Source organism: Leptonychotes weddellii, chromosome 8 (assembly GCF_054177405.1).
Source record: "Leptonychotes weddellii isolate Sample4059 chromosome 8, ASM5417740v2, whole genome shotgun sequence".
Lineage (NCBI taxonomy): Eukaryota > Metazoa > Chordata > Mammalia > Carnivora > Phocidae > Leptonychotes > Leptonychotes weddellii.
The window spans coordinates 49206088-49226502 of record NC_138376.1 but is presented as its reverse complement, the minus strand read 5'-3'; the positions used below and the strand labels follow the sequence as shown (position 1 = coordinate 49226502).

Sequence of the window (20415 nt, the reverse complement as noted above, 5' to 3'; positions counted from 1 at the left end):
ATAGAATAGACTTCACTTTCGCCTTTGAGTTTTAGAAAGAAAAAGTTGGTTTTCCCTCTGGTACTTTGTTAAAAATTAAGTACTACATTTAACCTTCACTTTAAATATTAAGAATTATATTGAGTTAGCAATTTAATTGATCATCACAAGTTAGTAAAGTTCATTTTGATTTTTTAAAAATTAAGTCTATGAAGAACACTTATTTTATATAAAAATGACTGATAATCACAGAACTCCTTGAGGACAATATCAGGAAAGGTAATTTCTTCCTTTACTCTTACTCTACCTATTAAATACATTCTTTATGCAGTGATAGAAAACAAGGATGTTTATTTCTTCCTATTTGAGTAGTCACTTTAACCAGTGTCCCGAGCACTCCAATATTTTGTTTTACCCTATCATTAATATAATGATGTGTAGTTATTGACTTATGACTTTAAATCTATTTTTCCTCTTCAACTATGAAGTAAAATTTCCATGTATTAACAGCCCTTAATATTACTATGATGTATGGGTCATCAGATTTAATGAAACCATGATTAATGGCACTATAACAGTTTAATTAAAATAAATGAGTAAAAAGTAGACAAGATGAAATATAGTATAAGGATATATAAGTCACAGTCAGTTAAACAAATGAACTTAATACAAATTAAAGTATTTAAAATACGAATAATTGACCTCACAAGAAATTTGACCATGATACAATACAAATTAATGTTTGCAAATATATTAACCAGCACTTCAATAAATATCCCCTAAACACCTTCCCTGTACACTGCTAGACAATAAGGAAAGTCAAGATGGAATTATGTTGCATTAGAATATATTATATTGCATTACTAAAACTTAAAGAATCCCTTAATATAATGTGATAATATGTGCTAAAAGACATGGTCTTAGTCTGGGCTTTTATTTCTTTCTATTAAAAAAGATTTATTTATTTATTTATTTATTTGAGAGAGAGAGAAAGAGAGAGAGAGTGAGGGTGGGAATACAGAGGGAGAGAGAAACTGAAGCAGACTCCCACTGAGTGTGGAGCCTATCACAGGGCTTCATCTCGCCACCCTGAGATCACAATCCTGAGATCATGACCTGACCTGAGCTGAAACAAAGAGTCGGACTCTTAACCAACTGTGCCACCCAGGCGACCCATTTTATAAAAAAATCCCCATAAACTGGTAAGTTTAAACAACAGGCAGTTATTTCTCACAGTTCTGAAGCCTGGGAAGTCTAAGATCAAGGTTCTGGAGGATCTGTTGTATGGTGAGAACCAGCTTCCTGGTCACGGATGAATTCCTTCTTGCTATATGTGAAAGAGAGAGAGAAAGAAGAGGCAAGGTCTCTCCTGTTTCTTCTTTTAAGGCCATTAATCTTATTCATGAGGACTCCACCCTCATTACCTAATTAATTTCTCAAAGGCCCTACCTCCAAACATTGGGGATTGGGCTTCAACATATGAACTTTGGAGGGACACATTCAGTCCAGCACTCACATCCAGATAAAAATGGATAAGAACAATGATAGCAATAAGAATAAAATGCTATGGGATGAAATTGTAGGCAGACTCTTAATTAACTTGGGAAAATAACAAAAACTCCATGGAGTCAGAGACATACAGTATTATTATTTAAGTTTTAAAATGGTAATTCCGAAATTATGGAGCAAGCTAGAGTAATTTAATATCAAAATTTTTAATTAAAACTGATTACTTCCTTCAGATGTACAAATAGTTCACAGTCTTTTCGTATCTTGACTTAAATGGCAGGAAAGAACATTAGGTGTTAAAAATAAGATTCTCTCCAAAAATAAAGAGCTACAAACTCATTTGTACTTTTCCCTTGTTTTCATTCAAGAATAGGAACCCAAATAGTGGCCTTTTTGACCAGAGTTGAAGATCCTAGGACTAATTACATAGCCTTAATATTTCCTTTAAGCAATGTGACTACTTAGGATGTGTCTGAGTTAGTGTATGTGTGTGTGAGTGCATGTACATGTGTGTGTATATGTGTGTACATGTATGCTCAGTTTACAATATCAATTGAAGTTCAAATTTATTATACCAATAAACCAGTTTCTTTATATATCAATGATATACACATTCAAGAAATGTTTTCTGGAAGATTTTCCTTCTTGTCTGTCTTCCTGTATTCCTTTCCTGCCTCTGTCCTTTTCTCATTCCTTCTTTGCTCAAACAGATATTGATTGTGGCTACTAAGTAGAAAACATTCATTTCTAGAAAAGTTTATAAATATCTCCCTTATGCATAATGAACAACAAATAGATGATGATGATAGATAGATAGATAGATAGATGATAGATGATAGATAGATAGATGTATACATGTACATGCACACATACTCATGATTACATGCGTACACACACATACCACACACATATATATAGTAATGACTGTCAGTTTTTCTGGACATATCAAACTCTCTAAATAATATATTGTTAATTTTCTATATAGTATTTTAGACTCATTAATCCAGTCCATATATTTCTTAAGCACATGAGATAGACATACATGATAGGTACTCTTTACGGCAAGCTGGACACAACAGCAAACAAAACAAAATAGACTCCGGCCTACTGTTTCTTTTTTATTCCAGTAGAAATGAGAGAGATAGTAACCAATTACAAATACACATTGTGCTCATAAATACTATGAAGAAAAATAAAGGGAAGCAAATGATAAGATTGTGTTGGTGCTCTCTTCGACGAGGAGGTCAGGAATGACCTCTTTGGGAAGATGAGATTGAAGAAGAGATTTTATTGAAATGAGAAAAAGCAGGCATGTTTCAGTCAGAGGGAGCAGCATGTGCAAGGTCCCTGAGCACGACTGTGTGTGGTGCATTCGAAGAATAGTAAAAAGGCAAAGGTGTCTGAAGGACAAAGACTGCAAAGGAGACCATCCGTAACTGAGACTGGAGAGCTGATTAGGAACCATGGTAAGGAATCGGATTCATACTTACATTGGTAAACACTGGAGGAATTTATTGTTTGAAATGATCTCTCTGGCTATGTGGAGCCCATATTATACGGGATCTGAACAGAAAGGGAAACAAGGAACTGGCAGTTTTGTGGAAGTGTAGGTAAGGAGCATATGGTGGCACAGACTATGGTAACAGTGCTGGACATGGTAAGTATACATCTAAAAAAATAAACAAATTACGATTATATAGGTTGATGCATACTCACAAAATGAACACATTCCCCCAGAGTGACCAGAAACCCAAAACAAAAACACAGAGCACTGCCAGCCTCCAGAATGATCACCAGAGGAAACTACCTGCCCACAAAAGTGACCATGCTTCCAATTTCTAACCCTGTAAGTTCATATTGTCCATTTTGGGTTTTTTTGCTCAGTATTTTGTTTCTGCAATTCATTCATTTTATTGCATGTAGCATATTTTATTTACTCTCATTACAGTATAATATGCTATGGTATGTTTATTTACATTTAGGTCATTACCAGTTGTGGGAAACAGAATGCCACAACGACCATGGGTGCATATTCACTCAGACTCCAAGATCTCTGAGAAAACTCGAGATTGCAGGGTTAAAAATAACCCGAAAGGATCAGAGTGAAATGCCCTTGGGACGTGTGTGGTCAGTTCTAAAGTACGCAGCAGAAGATGTTTTGTAGATAGGAAGCCAGCTGTAAACAGCACACTGTGCACTCCCCTCTTTGTTCCTTTATTCTGTTTTTAAAGATTCTTACGTGCTTGACTAATCCTGGGTACGAGGAGGAATGTGCCTTACTACGCCCCTGCTGTAAATCATTATAGATCTATATCGCTGTAGAAGGTATATAAGATTATGGAAAATAAACCTCGGGACCTCGGGCTGTTTGCTCGGGGTCCTCTGTGCCTCGCTATACTGTCGTGTCTTTTTCTCAGTTCCTTCGCTGCCCCAGGTCCCCAACTCTCAGAGGTCGACAATCAGTTTATGAAATTCTTGCACATATTTTTGGTTTCATAAACACTCTTATCTTTGGGGTTTATTACTAGGCGTAGAATTGCTAATCATAGGATACTGACAATTTTCCAAAATGATTGTACCACATTATACTCCTACTAATGGTGTCTGAGAGTTCTGATCGCTCCACGTGCTCACCAATAATACATGTTCTTTGTCTTTTTCTTTTTTCTTTTTATTTATTTTTTTTTATTTATTTCAGAGAGAGAGAATGAGAGACAGAGAGCAGGAGAGGGAGGAGGGTCAGAGGGAGAAGCAGACTCCCTGCCGAGCAGGAAGCCCGATGCGGGACTCGATCCCGGGACTCCAGGATCATGACCTGGGCCGAAGGCAGTCGCTTAACCAACTGAGCCACCCAGGCGCCCCTGTCTTTTTCTTTTTTAGCTATTCTGGTGGGTGTATACATTAATGTAACATGGGAATTTAATTTATATTTTTCTGATATCCAATAAAATAGGCAAGATTTAATTATTTATAGGCCATTGACTATCCTTCAACGTGAAGTGCTCTTTCAAATTTTTAGTCCATTTTTGTATTGGGTTGGTTTTTATTTTTCTTATTGATTTGTAGGAATTTTGAATATATTTGTAAAATGTGTTTAATTTGAACATTTCCCTTTCTGTGCCTCACCTTAATGGTGTCTTTTGATGAACAGATGTTCCTAATTTTAGTTTTAATGATGTCCATATTATCAATTATTTCCTTTGTAATTAATGTTTTTGTATTTCTATTTTTAAGAAGTCTTTGCCTATCCCATGGTCAGAAAGACGTTCTCTTATGTTTTCTTCTAAAAGCTGTGTGGTTTTAGTTTTGAAGGGGAGCAAAATATACCACCCAAAATGTGCCTGTTTGACATGAGAATTATTTCAGGCTAATTATTTTTAAGAAACAGGGGACATAGGAAAAGCTCTGAAACTCAATAGAAATTATCCTTTTATAAAGAAACATTTTCATTTATAAGGGAAATCTCCATTTACAAGGGTATCTCCTTCTCTGTACCAGGAAGAAGAGGATGTCTAAATCTTCAGAAATTCTTATCAGTGGAGAAGGTAAGGACTTAAATCTGTAAAACAACCATATCTTTGATTATTGCACTTTGCCTGGTAACTTCCTTTCCCTAACATCTTCTTTGGTCTTTAGCTAGAGATAGTATTTAAGGTGGTGGCTTGGGCTGTTTGGGACACTAACCAAACCAAAGGGAGTCTGTCTAACAATAAAGCTGGAAGCCAATAAAAACTGACATACGGCTCTTGCTAGATAGGCAGTCTATCAGTGTGACATCACCTGGGAGAATGGGGACCTAATGTTCCAAAGTTCCAAAGTTCCCAATGGCTCTCAAGTGAGAGTTTTTAAGGGGATATTTTGGAGTAGGGGTCTCCTGAGAAGCTGGAGACCATTGAGTGGAGGTCATGCTAGCAGGGGCTTTGATGCTACTTCATCTGGTCCCTTGGAGGTCTTTACCCTCTCAAGAGAATTGGAATATGAAAAATATCTTTATTCTTAATGTTAGAGATTTTGTTTAGCGTGATTACTTTTAAGCTAGTGGAGTTGCATTCCTACATGTGCCTTTGAATGTTAAGCAAGCACTCCCACCTCTTGAACCTAGGCCTGTGTGTTCCTTGGCCTGTCCAGCCATGCCTAGGGACAATATGACCTCTTAATGTTCATTCTTTCATCTGAACTGATAAGATGGACTTTGTCTTCAAGAGTTACCCAGTTTTCTGTTATCAGTAGCTGTGTCCAGGTAGGGGGATTAAAGTGATTTTTGTTTTTCTTTGTTATTTATGCATTTGGTACATTTTTGACATACATTCTTTTAAATTAAAAAAAAATTGAAAATTGAAAAAAAAACCTTAGTTTTCCTGAGTCTTTTCTATGTATACAGGAGGTAAACATGTTATTAAACTTCTATTTTTATGTTTCTCCTATTAGTCTGTCTTTTATTATGGTGGGGATTCTTAGCCAAGAACCTAGAAAGGTAAAGGAAAAGTTGTTTTTTCTCCTTCACCTTTTCATATTTCTAAACTAATTTTTGAGTATTGTAAGGTAGAAGTAAAGATTCACTCTCTTCTTTGTGGATATCCAATTGACACAACACTATTTATGAGCAGATTATCTTTCTTCCAGTGAATCATATAAATCATACATAAATTAGGTGATGGTAAATGTTGGGTCTGTCCTTATGTCAATGGTGAGTCCCACTCCTCAGCCTTGGTTCTTGCATTCCACCAAGAAGGACTTCAGAGCCAAACTCTTAAGCAAGCATTTAATAGTAGTTTGAGGGAAAACACACTCCCAGGATGGCAGAGAGGACAGGCCCAGGGGTGGCAGCTGCATCAGGGCATGGGGTTGTCTTTTCTTTTTATGTTTGAGTAGGTTATGGGTCTTTGGTAGGGCGGTTCCTGACTAAGTTTGCAGCCAGTCATCTAAGGGACTCCTCCTACCTATCAGGAGGGGGACTTTTTGACCTTATATAGTCCTTGTCAGAACTGTCATGGCAGCTTTCTCTTGGGGGGGGAAGGGTTAAAACCACAATGCAAATGTATTATAATGAAGCTTTAGTTTACCTTAAGACAGTGGTTATAGGGAAGAATGCACCGTGTCTGTCCCAGCTGCTTGGACCTTGGTTTCTGCCCTTTTATCAGTCCAAAAGCACTTGCTCCCTGCTCATAGCTAACTAACTGCCTACTTTATTACCTAGGCTCTTCCTCTGTTTTTTTTCTTCTTTTTCTTTCTTTTGGTCTCTGTATATTTCCTTGAGCCAATACTACCTTAATTCATGTCACCGTATCATCAGTCTTAATATCTAGTAATATACAGCTTTGTCCTTCTAAATTAGCTTGACTATTCTGTTTAGATACATTATTTTTTTTTGGCAAACTGATTGAGATAGTCCTCAATTTTATAGATTTAATTAAATTTTCATCTTTCAGAATAGTACATGTTGGATAAAAACTATGGAAATTTTAATAAAATTATCAAATATTTAAAATTGTGACAAATGTTATACAAGTAATAGACTTAAAATTAGGTAAAAAACACGACTATCAGCAAACATCTGAGTCTTTAATCCACATTTGATTTTCTTCCTTCGTTTTTGTTGATGTTTTAAGTTAGAAATTATAAATGCTGTATTAAAATTTCTTGGAAGTAAACTTGTAAAGAAAAAGCACTCTTGTTTTTCTTTACTCACTCTCCACTACTTCACTCACACTTAGAACACTCCATAGAACTTCTGACACTAGATATGTGGGGACTGCCCCCAACCCAGCAATTCTGTGACACCTGCCTGATGTCCTACAATCATTGTGCTTCTAGCTGACTGGCTATAAATCAGAGATTCCTACAATCCTGTCTTGGGTTTGATTAATTTGTTAGAACAATTCACAAAACTCAAGAAAACATTTTACTTGCTAGATTGCCAATTTAATTATAAATGGATATAATTCAGGAACAGCAAGATAAAAGGAATGCATAGGGGAGGTGTGCGGCAAGGGGCATGGCCTCTTCTGGGTCTGCCACACTCCCAGAACCTCTGCGCAGATCAACCTGGAAGCTCTCCGAACCCCATCATTTTTAGGATTTTGTAGAGGTTTCATTACATAGTCATGATTGATTAAATTATCAACCACTGATGACTAATTCAATCTTCAGTACCTCTCCCCTCCCCAAGAGGTCAGGGGTTGGGGCTAAAAGTTACAACCTTCTAATCACATGGTTGTTTCCCTTGGCAACCAGTTCCCAGCTTTAGAGGCTGTCCAAAGGTCATCTCATTAACATAAACTCAGCCTAGTAGAAAGGGTCTTGCTATGAATGACAAAAGAAACTCATTTCACCTTCATGCTCTGGAGCAATTTCAGAAACTGGGAACAAAACTAAGTATTCTAACAAAAGAGGATCCCATGACTCTTACATAGAAATTTTCAAGGGTTTTAGGAGCTATGTGCCAGGAACAGTGGACAAAGAGAAAATATGTATTTCTTTTTATAAATCACAAAATTCAAAGATAAATAATGTTGGGTTTATTGCATTATAAAATACTGGATGGGCAACTTTAAATCATTGTCAGTGTTAAAAATTGATGAGAATTTGAATTCAGACTCATCGCTTAATATTTTCCCTAGAAAGTTAATAACACAATTTCTTTTTAGAGCTCAAAATCCTAGTAAGAAATTAAAATAAATATTTTCTGTCATTTTTAAAATTAATCTTGTCTTCAGTTTTAACTTTATAACTTTCTTTGAGAGATTAGCAGCAGAATAATCTGGAAAAGTCAACAACACTCATCCAGTTTCTCCAGCTAAAATGTCTGGAGTCATCTCTGATTTACTTGTTTATATTCTTATCTAATCAATCAGCACATTTACTCAGCTCCAACAATGTAATACATATGGAATCTGCCTGCTTCTCATCATCTTCACCTTTACCATCCATGTTCAGCTTTATCTGGACTCTGGCAAATACCTAATTGGTCTAATTTCCTCTCTTGGGGAAGTCTATTTTCCACAAAACAGTGAAGACTTTTAAAAATCATATTCAGATCATGTCAAGTCTTGCTCAAAAATCTCAATAATAAACTTCATGACACACTTAGACTTGAATCCAAATGCTCACATGGTCTGTGATGGGGTTCAGGACATACCACCCTAAAATATAACACCTTGACATATTGAATATCTTAAGCTGAAGAAATCTGAGAAAATGGCAGAAGCAGGGAGCTCACTCTTGACTTCCCTTCCCTCACTCTTTTTCTCTGACACAAGTCATAAAATTCTCATGTGAGAGAAGCCCTCCCTATATGCAGGAGGGAGGAAGATATTTTTTTTTTTTTTTAAGATTTTATTTATTTGACAGAGAGAAACACAGTGAGAGAGGGAACACAAGCAGGGGGAGTGGGAGAGGGAGAAGCAGACTTCCCTCCAAGCAGGGAGCCCGACGTGGGGCTCAATCCCAGGACCCTGGGATCATGACCTGAGCTGAAGGCAGATGCTTAACGACTGAGCCACCGGGGGCCCCGAGGAAGATATTTTTATCACCAGAGACAGGGAGGGAGTTTGGGGCTAAAAATCTGTACAAACAAACCTTGCTAAACTAACCTTTATCTTCCCAGATACTTCATCATTTGCTATCCCTAGCCCAAGCCCCTTTGTTTTGTCAATTCCTCGCAAATTTATTGTTCATTTGCCTAACAGGTATAAAAACATCCTGCTTGATCACTTCCCGGGTCTTTATTCTCTTGAGCAGTCTCCCATAAACATGTAAAAATTCAATGAAATTGGGCGCCTGGGTGGCTCAGTCGTTGAGCGTCTGCCTTCGGCTCAGGTCATGATCCCAGGGTCCTGGGATCAAGCCCCGCATCGGGCTCCCTGCTCAGCGGGAAGCCTGCTTCTCCCTCTCCCACTCCCCCTGCTTGTGTTCCCTCTCTCGCTGTGCCTCTCTCTGTCAAATAAATAAATAAAATCTTTAAAAAAAATTAAAAAAATAAAAAAAAATTCAATGAAATTTTGTATGTTTTTCTCTTGCTAATCTGTCTTCATGAGTTTAGTTTTCAGACCCAACCAGGGACCCTAAGAGAGGTGAGGAAAACTTTTTCCCCTCCTACAACTATAGAATGTCACTGCCTGATATGTTTAAAACAGTATCTTCCCACTTTTTCTTAAGTCACATGTGCTTGCTGAGTCAGTCTTCTTACCTTCTTTAAGTATGTGAAGCGTACTCCCACCTCAGGTCCTCTGTATTTGCTGTTTCCTCTTTTTGAAATGTTTTCTCCTGAGATATTTGCATACCTTGCTCTTTGATTTATATCTCCTCTTAGGTGTCACTGATGCAGAGGACATCCTCACTCAATCTAAAATAACACCAGTTTCTTCGGGAGTTGCTAACACTTTCTTGCATACTATCCATTTGCTTTTTAAAATTGTTATTGTCTTTCTTGCTAATTTAAATGTAAGCGGTGTGAGACTAGGGCAACATTGTCCCCTGATGTTTAGAATAGATCTTGGCAGAGAAATGTGTCTAATAAATATTTGTTAACTACGTGAATGGATCATGCATCCTAACTTTTTAGAGGTTCCTAACTCTGAAAATGCAAATGCACATACCTATTGTTCTACCTTTCTATGAAACCTTATTTCCTAATGACATGAAAAAAAATCATGGATGTCTGAGCTCTAAACTTCATTAAATTCCTCCATTGAAACTAATAATTACCTCTGGGTGAACATTATATAAAAAAAAAATCAGCATATCTTATTAATTCAATATAAGTTTATTAAGTTCAAACATATAAGTTATTGGAGATTCAAATACATCTAATGCATTATCCACTGTCTAGCAGCATTTAGTCAAGTGGAGGAGACAGATGTTAAAAAGAAAAGCACAGGCCCCAAGTGGCATCACCTTGGCCAAGAACTTAATACCTAACTGGATTGCAGTTTCAACCTCCCCCAGAAATGTAGTTTTAACCAGTTAGTCAGGAATTTTCTGATAAGCACCCATGAGGTAATCTGTCACATAGGCCCCTTCCATTCCCCAAAGGAAGATGAGGTGCACCTACATGATAAAACATTCCATTTTGTCCAACTTCTTGGAGTTCCCCCCTACTTGCTAGATGGGATGCTGCCGAATTCATGAATCATTTAATAAAGCCAATTAGATCTTCAAATTTACTCAGTTGAATTTTGTTTTTTAACACAAACAAATCAGCTAGTAAGTGTATAAAATAATGAGATAGAAGATAACACATGGTTTTATATGAACACAATAAGAGAGGCCCCTCATCTAAAATTGTAGTTCAGAATGGATTCTCAGGGAAGATGATGCCTGCATTATTAAAAGAACTCAAAATTATTTTTCACTGCAATACTATCTTCTAATTTCTCAATTTTTAGCCAACTAAGGTACATTTAGGTTTGACATTTTATTTTCTAAGCTATTGCTAAAAATATTATAGATTATATCAAGTGAAGATTGGCAGAACTGGTAAACTCCTCTGAATCAATACTGAATTACGAATTGTTAATCATTGTGTTTATGTTCCTGGACAGCAGAATACCTACACAATAATAACATTATCTAAACCATTCAGTGCTGTCAATGAAAAAAAAAAGTGTCATTTGAAAGAGAAATAATTGCTTTCCTGGAGACAAGATGAATCATATTTGCCCTTTCTTGCTATCGACAAACCTTATCATGTTGTCATAGAAAGAAATTTGTTTGACAAGCATGTGTCTTACTTGTGATTTCTTTTAAAAAGCAAGAACATTGGGGTGCCTGGGTGACTCAGACGGTTAAGCGTCTGCCTTCGGCTTGGGTCATGATCCCAGGGTCCTGGGATCGAGCCCCGCATCGGGCTCCCTGCTGAGCAGGGAGTCTGCTTCTCCCTCTCCCTCTGCCTCTCCCCCTGCTTGTACACTCTCTCTGTCCCTCTGTCAAAAATAAATAAAATCTAAAAAAAAAAAAAAAGCAAGAACATTTTCTAAGATGCATTCAATGAGTTTTAATAATTCTTGTTACCTTCAAAATCTGAGAAATTTAAATGTACATGAAATATCAAAAATACGAACATAAACCACGTGTTTTCAACTTCAGTCACTATTTTGAGCTAAATAAAAATGACAGGATAATAATATGAATGAAAAAAAACAAATTCAGAATAAAGATTCAAGGACATATTTTAATGTAGAGAACTGTAAGCTTCAGGTTTGGCATAAATAGTAGTCATTCTCATTGAGGAAATAAGAAGAATCAGTGTTGAATGTTAAATTCTTTGCAAGAGTAAAGTAGTATTGAAATAGAAAAGGAAAGGAGTGTGGAGAGAAAATAGAAGCTTTTCTTAGTTGGGTAAAACTTCATAATTACTCCATTCAGAATAATAATAAAATGAGCCTGAATAAAAGTAAGGATATTGAAATTTTTCTAATTAATGAAATATAATTTAAGATAGTTGGGACTGTTGGGGAGCAAGAATTACTGTCCCCTTCAAGAGGTCCTAAAGATGTGGGAAACAAAGGCAAAAGAAAAATTAAATTTTCTTATTACTTACAGCCCATTGACAAATCTTGAAACAGGCAGAGTGATCTTCCCCCAGGAGCTCAGCTGCCTCTTAGTACTTTGCTAAGGGCAAGAGGCAATCTTAGCACTGCACGCCACCCGCACCCCTAGGCTGCGAGTCAACTTTAATATGTAATAATTCCTTCAGAAACTTCCTTTATCTCTACCCCCTAAGATACATGTTGGCAATCACCCCCCAAGCATAAGACCCACTGATATGCACCTGACGGGTCTCATGACTAAGGTTTTATTAGACAGTAATAAATGACCTTTTCATAGCAATAGCTAGCCCCCTCAGGATCCTGGAAACCTTGCTTCCAAATTCCTTAGAGACTTATGCTATCCCTAATCCCCTCCCAACTTGAAAGTATATAATCAGTCACCTGTCACAACTCCAGTGCAGCTCTTTCTGCGCATGGGTCCTGTTCCCGTGCTTTAATAAAACCATTTTTTATTCTTTCTTGGCTGTAGGCTCTGAACCTCAACATTTTCCTACATCACTTCTAGCTCGACTAAGAATCAAACTGACATGAGGCAGATTAACTGGAGAAAATAAAACTTAGTAGTGTATGTATGGGGAATCCACACAGACATGGAAAGACAGTCAGGCAAAATAAGGTGTGTATGTCATTCTGAACTAAGGAGAAGGGGGTAGGGATCTGGGACATCAGAGGAAAAGAATGCACTTCACAGGGTGATAAGAAGACCAGATGTTTGGTAATTAGATGTTTGCCCTGCCATAAAGATGGGCCATTCAAATAAAATTTATCTCTCTTAATAACCCTTATTCTGGGAAAGACTCCCCATTTTAGCTTATTATATGTAGTAAGAGAGGGACTGAAGTTTCTCTTGAGCTCTTTGGGTCTCAACCGCCTTCAGCTTGGAATAATCTTCATGTCAAGATTTTGAGGTGGCTTGCCCTTGGCCCTTACAAAACATACTTCAGATTTTTTGTAGCCAAAAATATATGCTTTCATAGACTAAATTAATATCTAGAAGTTCCTAAACAACTCCTTTTTATTTTATGTTGTGTAGACAGTAAAAGAGACACCTACTTATTTTCTTTTAATCTAATAAAAATGCCCCGAGATTGAAGGATAATGGTCTTAACTCGTAAAGTCTGTTTTGACTGGCAAGAGTTTAAATTTAAATTTAATAGATAACTCATTTTAAGAAGCACAGTGTAAGTCTAGACAGATAGATTTTTAACTCAGAATGTGGTATTCCTTAACTTGACCTTGTAAGGGAGGAAAAATCATTTTCTCCCTACCTTTCTGAATTCTTGGCGAGACCCCCTATAATAAGAGTCAGATTGGGGCGCCTGGGTGGCTCAGTCGTTAAGCGTCTGCCTTTGGCTCAGGTCATGATCTCAGAGTCCTGGGATCGAGCCCCGCATCGGGCTCCCTGCTCCGCGGGAAGCCTGCTTCTCCCTCTCCCACTCCCCCTGCTTGTGTTCCCTCTCTCGCTGTGTCTCTCTCTGTCACATAAATAAAAAAAGAAAAATTAAAAAAAAAAAAAGAGATTAACAAGAGAAAAACAAATTAATTATACAAGTATTCTTTATGTATATGTGAAAGATACTCAGAAAAGATTGGATAAATTCTCTTGAGATGACCCAAGCCACTCTTTAAATACTAGCTTAAACTCAAAGACTAAAGTTGTGTGAACTGGGGGTTGGGGGGTGTTAATAATGTATTGGAAGGTGAGAGGAGGAAATGTAACCATATATTTTAAAGAGAAAAAATATGGTAAAAAAAAAATACAAGAGGGGGAGCGCCTGGGTGGCTCAGTCGTTAAGCGTCTGCCTTCGGCTCAGGTCATGATCCCAGGGTCCTGGGATCGAGCCCCGCATCGGGCTCCCTGCTCGGCGGGAAGCCTGCTTCTCCCTCTCCCACTCCCCCTGCTTGTGTTCCCTCTCTCGCTGTGCCTCTCTCTGTCAAATAAATAAATAAAATCTTTAAAAAAAAAAAATACAAGGGGGGATAGATATTTTTTCAAGTTTATGTTGGAAAAGTGAGATTAAAAATTCTGGTGATAAAAACGTTTTTCCTCAAATCATATAATAAAAAATTCAAATCCTTCTCCAAATATAAACAGCATAATAATTACTGAGATTAATTTTCCTTAATCTAAGTGTACCATCATTTATTTTATTTGTTACCAATTGAAGGACACTGGCTGCTTGCAGGTTTTCAAAGATAAAAATTGATGTTAAGAAATATTTTTTTTTAAAGATTTTATTCATTTATTTGACAGAGAGACACAGTGAGAGAAGGAACACAAGCAGGGAGGGTGGGAGAGGAAGAATCAGGCTTCCCGCCGAGCAAGGAGCCCGATGTGGGGCTCGACCCCAGGACCCTGGGATCATGACCTGAGCCGAAGGCAGATGCTTAACGACTGAGCCACCCAGGCGCCTGACGTAAGAAATATTTTTGAACCTTAGGTAAAAATAAGTTTTCTTATTGTTTCTAATACATCTTCAGGCAATTATCTTCAGTTCAGATGTATAAATATATTATCTGAAAATAATAATTTTGTTTCTGATCTTTGATATTTATATTTTCTCTTTTATTGGCTTATTTCTTCATATATATTAAATAATTGTGGACATTCATATTTTGTTCAGGATTTTGAAGTATATACTTCTTTTACCTTTGTAAAAGGTAATCATGTTAAGGGCATGCCGCATATGTATATTGATCTTGAATTTTGTTCAGTGTTTATTTTACAACTCTTAAGATTATATTTCTTTTTAAAATTGACTTTTTGCTTTATTAGATATGAGCAATTGGTTGTCGAGTAATAGTGTGATAAGGTAGCACTGAATTATATTTATTAGCATTTTGTTTAAAATGTTTGCCTTGATTTTTATAAATGAGATGGCTTACATTTGAAAAGCATTTAAAAACAGTTAATGGTAGAGAGTGTTTTATAAGTGCTTTAACTATTTTTTAAATGTAGGAGTTGTGTTCATCCTTGATTTCTTGATTTAAAAACTCCAAAAATGTCCTATCTTATCTCAATACATACACAACAAAAAACTAGCCTGCTTCCTCCTATATCCAATCTCATGCCTCATCTTATCTTTCTGAATTTTTCAATGGGTGTTGGTAGCAATTTAAGTTTTATAGTGTTTCCATGATAACTTTATAACTTGAGTAATATGCATATACAACCACGTCTTGTTTTATTCAACTTAGATATAATATATTGACTCCTTGAATAAAGATGAGAAAATTACCAAATCTTTAATTCTTCACATCTTCTGTGCATCACAGACACAAACACACATACACTATACTAATATTTTACAATCTCAATATTTATCATATTCCCCCATTTCTAGACTATTGACATTTTTAACTCATTATCTATATTTAGGTAGATTCAATATTCATTATTATTCTTCTCACCAAAGAACTTATTTTATAACTTGGTTGGCTAAAATTTATTATATGAATGCCAAATAAAAATTTTCTCTGAATCTATAAGTAAAGAGGACTACAATATGATTCCTTTAAGCAAAGAAAATGTTGGTAATTTTAAATTAAGATTTTAGACTTTGTCAGCTGACTGTTTGGTAAAAATAATACTATTAATAGTAATAATGTGTGAATGTGGTTCTTTACTGTCAGATGATGGCAGCTGAAGTGAATTGCCCTAAATTTGTGCTCAAAACTACTCATTATAAGGAATCCGTGACTTATAAAAATTCTTAGTAAAAATTTCAAAAACTTGTGATAATTTTCAAACATAAGTTATTCCTTTTATACTTCATCATATTATGATACCAGTTGTATTCTCATATGTGATTCATTATGTGTTGACATTGTGACAACAAATAAAAATTTAAAAATAAGAGATTTAATCCCTCAGTTGAAAATAAGAAACTTGACATATCTCCTTTCCCTTTTGCTTCAGAAAAAGAAAAAAAAAAGTAATATAAATCCTTTTGAAAACTAGATAGGCCCTTTGGCAACTTTATGATTCAGGAATGTCTTTTTCAATGGCTCAGTTGCCATCTCTGAAATGTAAACTCAAGTGACATAGCATTCCTGTCCCTTAGTTTCTATGGAAGGAGTCTAGAAATTTTGGTGGACACCTTGCTCCAAGTTGCAAAACTACCTCCTATCCTAAAGATATGAGAAGTTTCTCCTGCGGATAAAGCCAAGTTAGTGAACACAATCATCCCCATTGCCCAATGAATCTAGGATGAATTATGTGTGACAAATGGTGCTATCAAGTTCTTCTACTTAAGGACTAGTCATTGTTCATTTTGAAAACATGTATGTAATGGTAGGATCTGCTTGGCGACCCCGAGGGGTGAGAATTTTTTCCATTTTTTTACTCTCCTAGCAGATTGCCTGTAATGTGCATCACATTCTGATTTACTGTTTACCCAATAATAGAAGTGTTTTCTTTCTCTACTACCTTTGTGGACAGGTTTTTCTGGGTTGGGGGAAGGTTTTGCTTTTAATTATATCTCCCCAACAAACACAGTTTGACATATTTTATGTAGATCAAATACTAACTACAAATTATGAAGTATAAATATCTCTTCAACATCTGCAAGAAATGAGAAAGTATACACTAGAATTTTTATTATAATATTTATTAGTGGAATTGCCTAATTTATTTACTCATGACAAAAATCATTTGCCCACATATTCATGGATTAATTAAAAAAACTAAAAACATGGAGCAATTCCTCATTATATGCAAAGCTCTATATATGGCTCTGGGTATCTGTGTGAGGGGGTAAGATAAATAAAGCACAGAACTTGCCATAAAATAACTCATAATCTCCTGAGAGATTTATTCTTCCCTGAGGCAGGGACAGTCATTAAATATATTATAAGATAGAGTGAAATAAGCACTATTACTCCACCTACTGTATAAAATGACCAAAAGTGATAACTCTCTTTGATCATAATAATCTCTTGGTAATAATTATTTTACTAGTAAAAATATGATATTCATTATGAATGAGATTTAAAAATGAATGCTGAAGGTAAATAGCCATGATAGATGAGTATTTCATATTAAAAAAATATTACTGCCTTTCAAGGAATTCCAAAAGAGCAAGCGAGATCCCCAGTTTTTCCTGAGATGTAGAATCCTCAAGAACCACATTGGGATGTTCACATGGGATACTGAATAGCACACTTTCAGCAACATAATATACTGCTGGTTTGAATGGGAGTGAATTTCCTGTCAAGCTTTGGTTATAACAATACTCTTCTGAAAAGTGCACTAAAATTTAAAGTGTAAAAAAATGTGTTATTACAAAAAGAGAAAATAAGATAAATGAAAGTGTGGGTTTTTACCAGCTACGATCATGAAAGAATAAAGTACTTGTATTTACCAAAAAAAATCATGTATTCAAATGTATATTAGCATATTATGGTTACCTATAAAAGCTAAACTGGAAACAGAAGAGACTAGGAAAAGGCTTATTGGAATAACTTAATTAACATGATATAACAGAGCTTGGAAAAATTCTATATTAGGAGACTTTTTTTTTTTTAAGATTTTATTTTTAAGCAATCTCTACACCTAAAGTTGGGCTTGAACTCACAATCCCAAGAACAAGAGTTACACACTCTACTGACTGAGCCAGCCAGGTGCCCCTATATTAGGAGACTTTAAAAAATAGAAATAAACATATAAATCTTATACAATGATGTTTCTGTAATATGTTTTTTAAGAAAAACAGAAACAAAAACAACTCATGAAGTAAGAATAGGAAGAAGTATGATTTCTTTTCATCACTGCAAAGAATTTGGAAAATTATATTGTCAAATTAAACTATCATACTGAGAACTAGACTGAACTGTCAGTTTCAGAACATGTTAATTTTCTTATAGCTCAAGCAGTACTTAAACTATAGAAATATAAAATTATTTTAAGATTGTGTACATTATTTTTAAAATATGCACTTGTTGACTAGTAATTTGCATCTTGTTGGTTGCTTTTCCACTGCAATCAGGATTCTAGAATCATAATCTTGCCACTTTATATGTGATAAACTAGGATAGGGAATAGTAACAATATATGAGAGATAAAATTTTCTTACACTTTTATTAATCTGTATTATAGTGTACTTATATTTGTTTAGGCTGCAATTACCAAGTTCTGAAATGAGTAGCGAGTTTAAAGTTTATATTATATTAACCTGACGGTAGAAAATTATATAGACGAGAGGCATAGGTATGCACACACTATTTCTTTTGGAATAATAATGTTTTTTACATTAAATTGGCTATGTAGTGGTATATATGTTTTTGTGTGGGTTCCCCTACTGCCACAATCAAAATAGAGACTTAGCAAGGGTTTATTTGAATGTAAGTTTATTTTGGAAGTAAAACCCAAAGAAAGGAAAGAAGAACCGAGACACTAATAGGGTTTTATTTAATGTTAATAGGTTTACACTGCCTCATCTCAAAGCGGTCACATTATAAAAGCACATCAGAGAAGAGTTAAAGTATGATTCAGTGGGCCTTTAGCTGAACGATCTGCAAAATATATTTATGATTTTATTATTTTTTGAAATTTCTTTAAAAGACAGTAAAAAAAAAAAGCTTAAATTAGAATGTGAGATAATACATCGAATCACTTTAAAGTATAAATGAATATTATCAAAGCCTTTCCTAGGGACAAATTTTTAAGCAAGAGGAAATAGATACAAGAAAGAAAATGTAAAGAAACAGAAATGATTATGTTGAGGAGACTAAGGAAAAATAAAAGTTCTACTTAAAAATACGATTTCTTTTAATGTGTGGGTGTGGGGGTAAGCTAACCTGCTTTATAAATATTATGTGGATGGTTCCAAATATCTCAACTATTTTTATTCTGCTATTAAACATTTTTGTCATCACAGAAGAATCTGGTTTGCTTATTATGTATTGTGACCCATTTTCTCAATCTCATCTGTGGCTTTAGCCATGTATTCCGTTTATAATTGTCTGTCCCAGGCCCTTGAGCCCCATCTGTCACTTTGAGCTTCAATGTTGCTCCAGTGCAGTAGATGTCTTTTGGAGCTCTCTCTTTAGGCAGACATGCAGAACTTTGAGAGGTAGGAGATCTCTTGCACAGAGGGCCAATTCTAAACCAATGGGAAATGAAAACTGACTAACAAATACTTTTTCCTGTTAATCCTTGCCTCTCAGATGGATAGTTTGAAAAGCATCCCATGTGCTTTTTTAAAATCTCAAGGGGACGGAGCCCCAGTTTCCCTTAGAAGTGACTGGATTGTGTACTCTTATTATCAAATTCTCATCTTTGCTCATGTTCCCTGAGACTACTTCCAAAAGAATCTGTATGCATCTAAATCCTTGTCACAGGCTCTGCTTTAATGGTGGTAGTTGGGCAAGACAAGCTGAGACTTAAGCATTACCACCCACCAAAGTTTAGTATCATTTTAGTACAGCAATGCTGTTTATTCCACACTTCCTAATTCAAGTGTTTCCTCAAACAATTCTCCAATGTTTAGCAATTTTCCTATTTGTGTTTTACATCTTTATTGTAAATTAGAAAATCTTCTAGACAGTATCTATGTAATTTTTATACAGCAACATTTTGGTTATTTCATTTTGGTGCTTATTTAATTTGGTTCCTTATTTAAATAATAATTTAAATTTAATTTAGTAATTAATTTTATTTTATTTTAATAAATTCATTATTTTATTTCAATTTATTATTATTTTATTATAGACTGCTTGGTTCTCTAAGTTAAATATAATTGTCAAAACAAAAATATTATAGATCACCTATTAAAAGTTACGGTGCTTGGCAATGGTGTAACAAGTATGGAACAAAATCTTGCCTTTGTTAACCATTATTATTGTTTAATGTTTCTTATTTAATGTTTAATGTCTCTTAACAATAGGTTAACAATAAGAGACATTAAACAGAAAGAGAGGTAATTTGAGTCAACCACTTTCAGCTAGTCTCATGTTTAAAAATATTTGGCTTCTCTGAATTTTTTTCTAATTGTACATTATAAAATCTATAATATGTTACCCCTTACAATGATGGTAAAGCTGATAGCTACTGGATAGTTTATTCACATTGTCCCATTGAGAGTTATTTACTCACTATTCAATCTGAATTAGCATCTCCTGTCACTCTGTGTCCTGTTACCTTGATAGTTATCCATAGCTCTTATCAATAGCAGCTAGAATATAATACATGTATAAGTTTATTTTCTATTTCCCCCACTGGAATATATAAGCATGGTGAAGAGAGGGTCTTCGTGCTGTTTGTGCATGGAAAACAGAAGATACTGAATCAATAATTGCTATTTAAAAGAATGAGTAAATTTGCACAAAAACTTTGAAAAGAGAGTGTTCATATTCCCATTTCCCAGCGAAAAACTTG

At 35.3% G+C, this 20415-nt stretch overlaps 1 long non-coding RNA gene across 1 annotated transcript; it reads left to right on the top strand.

Annotated features, from left to right (window-relative positions):
• The first annotated feature begins 3511 nt into the window (after nucleotides 1–3511).
• LOC145722843 (uncharacterized) lies at nucleotides 3512–14477 on the top strand. Its single transcript, XR_014147412.1, has 3 exons — nucleotides 3512–3939; nucleotides 4987–5033; nucleotides 14293–14477. It is a non-coding gene; the product is annotated as an uncharacterized LOC145722843 (long non-coding RNA).
• The last annotated feature ends 5938 nt before the right edge of the window (nucleotides 14478–20415 follow it).